The sequence below is a fragment of the Vulpes vulpes genome, chromosome 7 (assembly GCF_048418805.1).
Source record: "Vulpes vulpes isolate BD-2025 chromosome 7, VulVul3, whole genome shotgun sequence".
NCBI classification, from domain to species: Eukaryota; Metazoa; Chordata; class Mammalia; order Carnivora; family Canidae; genus Vulpes; species Vulpes vulpes.
Window position 1 is genome coordinate 119833723 of NC_132786.1, and position 7642 is coordinate 119841364.

The 7642-nt window shown below is 38.5% G+C and overlaps 1 pseudogene; it reads right to left on the reverse strand.

Annotated features, from left to right (window-relative positions):
• Positions 1-222: 222 nt before the first annotated feature.
• Positions 223-1209, reverse strand: LOC112929862 (glyceraldehyde-3-phosphate dehydrogenase-like; annotated as a pseudogene).
• Between the last annotated feature and the right edge of the window lie 6433 nt (positions 1210-7642).

Consider the following 7642-nt stretch of genomic DNA (forward strand, 5'->3'; position numbering starts at 1 on the left):
TTGGGGGGTGGGGGGAGGTGTTCTTTGGCTAGGTAGAGTATACTTTATTGATGGTACATGACAAGGTTAAGGGTCCCCAAGCTCCTCTCCTTCTTCAGAGGGCCTGATATGGAAACTGTGGAGGTCAGGTGATTCTCAGTGTGCTGGGGATGAGCTGGGGCAAGGACTCCCCAGCAGCTGAGGACTGCTTCCTCTTACTGGGCCTGGTGGCCCAAGGGGCTTTTACTCCTTGGAGGCCACATGAACCATAAGGTCCACCACCCAGTTACTATAGCCAAAATCGTTGTCATACCAGGTAATCAGTTTGACAAAGTAGTCACTAAGTAATACCAACCCCAACATCAAAGGTGGAAGAGTAGGTGTCACTGTTTAAGTCACAGGAGACAACGTCATCCTCAGTGTAGTTGAGGATGCCCTTAAGGGGGCCCTCCGATGCTTGTCTCACCACTTTCTTGATGTCATTATACTTGGTAGCTTTCTCTAGGCAGCAGGTGAGATCTGCAACTGATGTTGTTGGACATGGAGACATGGAAGGCCATGGCCATGAGCTTCCCATTTAGCTCAGGGATGACCTTGCCTACAGCCTTGGCAGTGCCAGAAGCAGCAGGGATAAGGTTCTGGGCAGCCCCTCAGCTATCACATCACAGCTTACCAGAGGGATCATCCACAGTCTTCTGGGTGACAGTGATGGCATAGACTGGGGTTATGAGTCCTTCCATGATGCTGAAGTTGTCATAGATGACCTTTGGCCAGAGGGGCCAAGTGGCTGGTGGTGCAGGAGGCATTGCTGACTATCATGAGGGAGTTGTCCTACTTCTCATGGTTTATACCCATCACAAACATGGGTGCAGAGTAGAAGGGCAGAGATGATGACCCTCTTGGCCCCACCCTTCAAGTGAGCTTCAGCATTCTCCACGGTGGTAAAGACCCCAATAGACTCTACAACATACTCAGCACCAGCATCACCCCATCTGATGTTGGTGGAAGCTTGCTCCTGGAAGATGGAGATGGCTTTCTGTCCTGTTCTCAACCTTGATGGTGTTCTGGAATTTGTCATGGGTGGAACCATACTGGAACACGTAGACCATGCAGTTGAGGTCAATGAAGGGGTCACTAATGGTGATAATATCCACTTTGCTGGAGTTATAAGCAGCCAGGGTCCCTAGGTGCCTAATATGGCCAAATCCCGTTTATTCCCAACTTCACCATTGTGTCTCTGGGATGCGGCTGGCACTGCACCAGAAGATGCAGCTGTCTGTCAAATGGGAAAGAGCAGAGAGCCATGTGCTAAGTTTTTATAAACAGCTTCAACTGTCTTCACTGCTGGAGCAGAACTAGGTTCCTAAGTGTTTCATTCTCCACAGAGACAAGTTTGTGATCAGAGACTACAACCTAAACAATCACAAATCATTTCTATTATGAGCACAACAGGAAAAACCTTACAGATTATAAGGCATTCTATATATATATATATAAAGATCTACTGTTTTGTGTTATCACCTTTTCTTATTATATCCGATTTGTACATTTACTTAGAGTTCAAATTTTACTACTTTTATGTGATTATTCCAGTTAATGAATGGGCAACATCCAGTTGATATGTCAAGATCATCCAGGTGCTTTATAAATGTAACAAAATATAACTGGCAGGTAGTGCCCTAAAACATCTGATTTCTTTGCATTGAACCATATGAGTCATGTATTTGAACCATAATACAGTATATAAATATGATCATAAGAATTAGCAATTAGGGCAGCCCCGGTGGCCCAATGGTTTAGCGCCGCCTTCAGCCCAGGGCCTGATCCTGGAGACCCGGGATCGAGTCCCACATCGGGCTCCCTGCGTGGAGCCTGCTTCTCCCTCTGCCTGGGTCTCTGCCTCTCTGTGTCTCTCATGAATGAATAAATAAAATAATAATAATAATAAAAGAATTAGCGATTATTTTTCCCTGTTTTGAACTCTTATTTACTGAATCAAAAGTTTAAATATTATAAGATGTATAAAATTGACAGCACCATGTAGGAAATCATTAGAAATCATAGATGAAATAATAATGCAGGAGGCACCCATATAAATAATGAGGCAGAATGTGTTTCAAAAAAATACATACGTATTCAATAAATGCCAGTGTTTAAAATAATAGTATAACATATATGTATTAAGTAAGTTAAATACATGCAACATGTATTAGAACAACTAGTTTATAATAATTATTAACCATATAGAGTGAGAAAAGCAAGAAAATACGTAACTAAGTCTTAAGACAATTAGTACAATAGGGCAGACTGTGTTTCATGTACATATAACACAAGCGAATGATGGGAGATCCATGGACATAATATGTTTATTAACATTTTTTCTCTGCTTCACAGAAAATCTCTGCACAATATACTATAAGAAAACAAAAATTATGCAAAATTAGTCTCAAATGTCTTTAACTCTGCCAGCTAAATTAATCTCTGAAGGAAAATATAAATTCATAAACCATCGCCAATCTGCAAATGTTGTTTGGAGATTTGGGCAACACAGTAACATGCTGAACAGATCAACAGTGCAGTCCTTCTCTAACACAGTGTTTGCAGAAATAAAAAAAAAAAAGAATTCTGCTGGATTTATCGCCCGATATCAAGATTCCTGTTTCTAGAACCCAGTAAGAATCTGTGCTGCCTGTTTCAGGCATGATGATCTCCAATTCTGTTTGAGCTAAGAGGGGCATGACGTTAGCACTTCTAAAAGGGAAATGGAAAACCAAGGACTCAATTGTTAGAACAGCAGGCTGCTACAAAAGTCGGTGTACTTTCAAACCACCACCTCTCCTGCTTCGCTCCCTAGCATCACCCGCCTTGTGTCTCATTGGTTTTCTGCCTCTTCCCTGCACACAGCAGTCATGCCCCTCCTGCCTCATGGCCCTCAGGGCTATTGCTTCTTCAGGGAACACTAGTTTCCAGGATATGTATATGTTCCTTCCTAAAGGAAGTGTTCCCTCCTGCAGATCTTTGATCCAATGTCAATCTCACAGTGAGACCTTACCCCCTGCTTAAAACTCTAATCCTTCTCCAATCCATCCTATGGCTGTTGCCTGCTTTAATTGCTCTTACTTACTTGTATTATTTATTGTCTATCCCTAACCACTAGGATGTAAGTTCCCTGCAGACAGGGGTTCTTATCTCTTCTGTTTATTGATGTATCCCTAATCCCAGAACAGTGCCTGGTACTTATGTGCACACAGGTATAAACTTTTTTCAATGAATGAATGTAAATCATTAAAATATTTCATTGAAGGAAAAAGGAAAAAAAATTTCTCCCCAAATACCAGCATGATTATAAAACATACCTCTCTGTAACTACTTAGGTCTAAGTACTATAGCTTGAAACTAGCTAAGCCAAACTCCTAAGTCATTTCTATCACCGACTCAGTCAGATAAATGTTTTTCTCTATGCACTGATCTTATAATCTCTTCTGCTCCAGTTCCATTTATCCTGCACATCAACCATTCTGGTTGCCAACTAGAGCTCATCTCTCACTTCCATAGTATTAAGGGAAGTATACAAGGGAAAAACACAAGCAGACCATGTAATCCTTCACTTTGATAAAATTAAAACACGCACTGTGTTTACCTGACTGGCCCATCTCACCATCCCTCCTTCTACTCCCACACTTTTTGAACATCAGGAAGCAAAAAAAAAAAAAAAAAAAGACAATTTTGTGCTTAATATTAATTAAAATGATTTACAAGCCCAGTTATTTCCTATAGTAATACTTCTAGTGTTATGTTGACAGATCCATACTGAAGGCAATTAAAGTCACAGAGCCCCAATTTACCAAAAAACAAAAACTAGCCAAAGAAATTCTTAAACATTTCCTTTTTCACCCAAGATTATTTGTTGGCTTTAGTTAACCCACAGAAAAATGATCCAGTGTTGAGGGGTGGGGAATAGAGTTTACTAGATTACAAGCAACTATTCCCACTTGCAAACTAGCAAATTAGAAGATGAGTTGGAGCTCTTAGCCCTATTCCATGAAAGTGAGGTGTCCACATCACAGGAAAAGTCACTGCTCTTGAAACATTTTGAAAGGCTCAGCAAATAAAACACAAAAGGTCAACTGACTCAGATTAGACATTGAAATTTTTTAAAAAAATGGACTATATATAAACATATGTTACCTCCTTTTTGCAAATAACATAAAAAAGTTACTACATCAGAAGAAACCAGACCAATTTTGATTTCTCTCATTCTCAGTGACGTTTCCATTTCTGAAATGGAATCTATCCAAATCAGAAATAAGTCTAATTATTTTACTTTGCATTTGTATGTGCCAACCAAAATACACAATAACCTCCAATATTAAAAGTTATAGAATATAATCTAATTAAGTCTAGATTTTCATAATGCTTTCATAATCCCAAAACAGTGAATTTCAAAATTAATCCTGTGGAAGTAAAGGAATCTAAATGACCTGCCATTTTAAACACAGAAACATCAGTCATTTGAGAGACAATGTCGAGTATCAGTTAAGGATATGGTACCTGGAGCCATCGGCCCTGGGTTTAAATCCTGCCTCTGTGGAAAACTCTGTGACCTCAGCAGAGTTATTTAGTATCTCCATTCCTCAGCATATTCTCTTATATGAGGATAATAGCCTCTAATTCATCAAGTTAATTGAGGATCAAATGAAATAATACAAAGAAGGCCTGTGATGATGTCTGGAAAATACTAACTACTAATAATAAACAAATATCTGCTTTAGCCAAATAATGTGGGGGGGGTGGCGGGAGAGAGTTAGGGCTCAGTATATCCTGGAAATTGTTACAGATGACATTTCTTAGCTAAAAAGAGAGGGAGCCCCCTGTTTCTATTAAAAGAAATCGGTACAAAGGTGATCTTAAGTCAGGTGTTAAGGGTTAAAAACTCTCAATTATCTAGGATCATGGAGGTTACGCAATGTCCTCCTCCAAACTTCACAAGTCTGTAAGAGTAAAGGATTTGCGGATAGAAGGAAAACATTTTTAAATTATCCCTTAACCATTACTTTATAGATCTTCAATATAATGGATCACCTTTTTTTTTTTCTTCTTCTTCTTTTTTTTTTTTTTTTTGTAATGGATCACCTTATCCAAAAATTAGCTCAGACTAATTTCACGTCATCTGTTAAAAAATACATACATTAATTCTATATGCTATGAGCAAGGTTTTCTACTAAACTAAAATTGCCTGTTTTCTATATGCCTCAGAGTCAGCTCAATTATTACCACCAACTGACTGGATAGGAAATTTTATTTAAAAAATATATGCATACAGGTTTAGAAGTCAGTCTTATCTACATGAAGATCTTCTCTTTAGTTTTAGTATGTAAATTTAATTATAAAATATATACGACAACTTAGCACTAGTTAATCCAGTAAAGTCCATTTTAGTAGCACTCATATAACTGTTCAACAAATATCTTCACCTGTATAATTATTTATTTTCTTATCATAATTGTAGAAAAGTTAACAATGCCAAAGTGGCTCGATTACTCTCCATTTAAGAGATCTTAAGTTTTTAATTAAAGCTCTGTATTTCCAACTTGATATCTCACCCTCGGCTTGATATAAACTTATGTATAGAGACGCAAAACACGCTGTGTATTTATAGGTGTTTCTATATATTTAGTATATAGTTAATGAAGGTCAAGAATAAGACTGCAAATGAGGTTTATGGGAGTGTTGTAAAGGCTCATTATTACCATTGTGTGGGGAAGTATAATTTTCTTAAGAGAAATGATGACATATACATAATAAAGTCCCTGTCCGTGTCATGACAGCTCAAGAGCATGCCATCGTTACCACCTATGTCACACCGCAGGTGTGCCTGCTATATGGGTGACAGCCGCTGACTTCTCTGATCAACACATAATTATCTCTGAATAAAAATGCACGTTGAAGTTAGCTGGACATAATGGATTGAAGACCCAGGGCAAAATTATCTTTATCATGGCACATAGCACCACCTGGGGGTAGGAGAGGGCTAGAGAGAGGTGTTGGCAATGATGCAACCTTGAGAAGCCTGCTGTGATGTGGGTACTTCTGGGGTGTTCATGTTTATCCTGCCCGTCTTCTTTTGGATAGAAGAGGTCACTTGGTTAATGGTTAGGATGCTCCTGGCAGAGAAAGGTCCCACTTATCAGCGCAATTCTCCACTGATCTAACTGTATATCTCCCTCTCGGCATCTGGATAGTTTCCATTTGCAGAGTTCCCTTCCCCCATAAGATAATAAATATCATATCACAAGGATGGCAGTGCTCCTTCATGGAACACTGACTGTTTATTAGAGGCAAAAAAGTTTAAGAGAAATGCTAACAATGTTCATTAATGGCCCGCATCCAGGTTTAATGAGGCATGTCAATATGCGGACTGGGCAACATCAGTGGCATAATAGTGGTGGTAAATGGGAGTAATTGTATCCAATTGTACGGCACAGCTTCCAGGAATGAGCCCGAACTGCCAACTGACAATGACAGAGCAATTATGGGAAGGCAAGCGAGCTGTGTCAAATTAGCACTTGGTGAGAACTCATTTTTCAGAGATGTGCTTGCTCTACACCACCACAAGTGATAGCTACTTTATTGTGAGTGATAGGAAGACCAGCACTTAGACTGATGTTCTGATTTGTCAATAGCTGTATTTGAAAGCTTAGTGTCACAAATATATAGAGATATTCAGGGAGAGAGGCACACTGCTCATGATCCGAAGGATAAGAACGTTGCCGAGAAGGTCATCTGTCAGTGTGAGCTGTCAGAGAGAGATCACACTCTATGAAAAGAGAACATTCAGCCGACTTAAGTAATTACCTTTGACTGAGATTTGAAGATGTCTTCTTTTGTTGGCCTACATTGACTGCATAATTTATAATTTACTGCAATCAGCAAAGGGCCAGGACTTGTAACTAAGAAAATTCTTATTTTATTTCCCATAATTACTTTTCCTCTCTCCTTTTTTTTTTTTTTTAACTCCTTTAGCACTTCAGAAGTGTAAAGTGGGAAACTGATGAAACTGATTTTTTTTTCTTTCTTTCTTTCTTAAACAACTCAGTCTCGAGTACATCAGAAACAATATATTTACTTTTGACTGTTGTTTCACAGAGCCATACCTCTCTACCATCACCCTATAAAAGGTATGAAACACGCCTTTATCCTTGATGTATTTTTTTCTTGCTCTGTGGGATTACTAACGAGGATAAAGGAATAATTCAATTTTGTCTCTGAAAATGCAGAAGAATAAGAAAGAAAAAAAAAACAGATTTGGAGTACTAAGCACTGAAATTAGAATTCAAATATTCATCAGTTTGATTGAGTTGTCATAACTATAAAGAGGTAAGTATTATAGCAAATATTTCAGAACTGTATGGATTAACAGAATTTTCAATTCTTGTTGCATTTTCCCCTGGGACATATCATAGGATCAGTGTTTGTAAAATAATTACCTTGCCTTTAATGACCTTATGCAAAAATATATTTTGTGATCCATTACATTCTGGAGGGCAATAAGCATTAAAATTTTATTTTTTCTATGTTTTTAGAAAAAGTGGTCACTTAATTTTGTTGGCAAAAATATAATAGGGAGTCCCAACTGTAGCTTCTGACTTTTTTTATTCCCTGG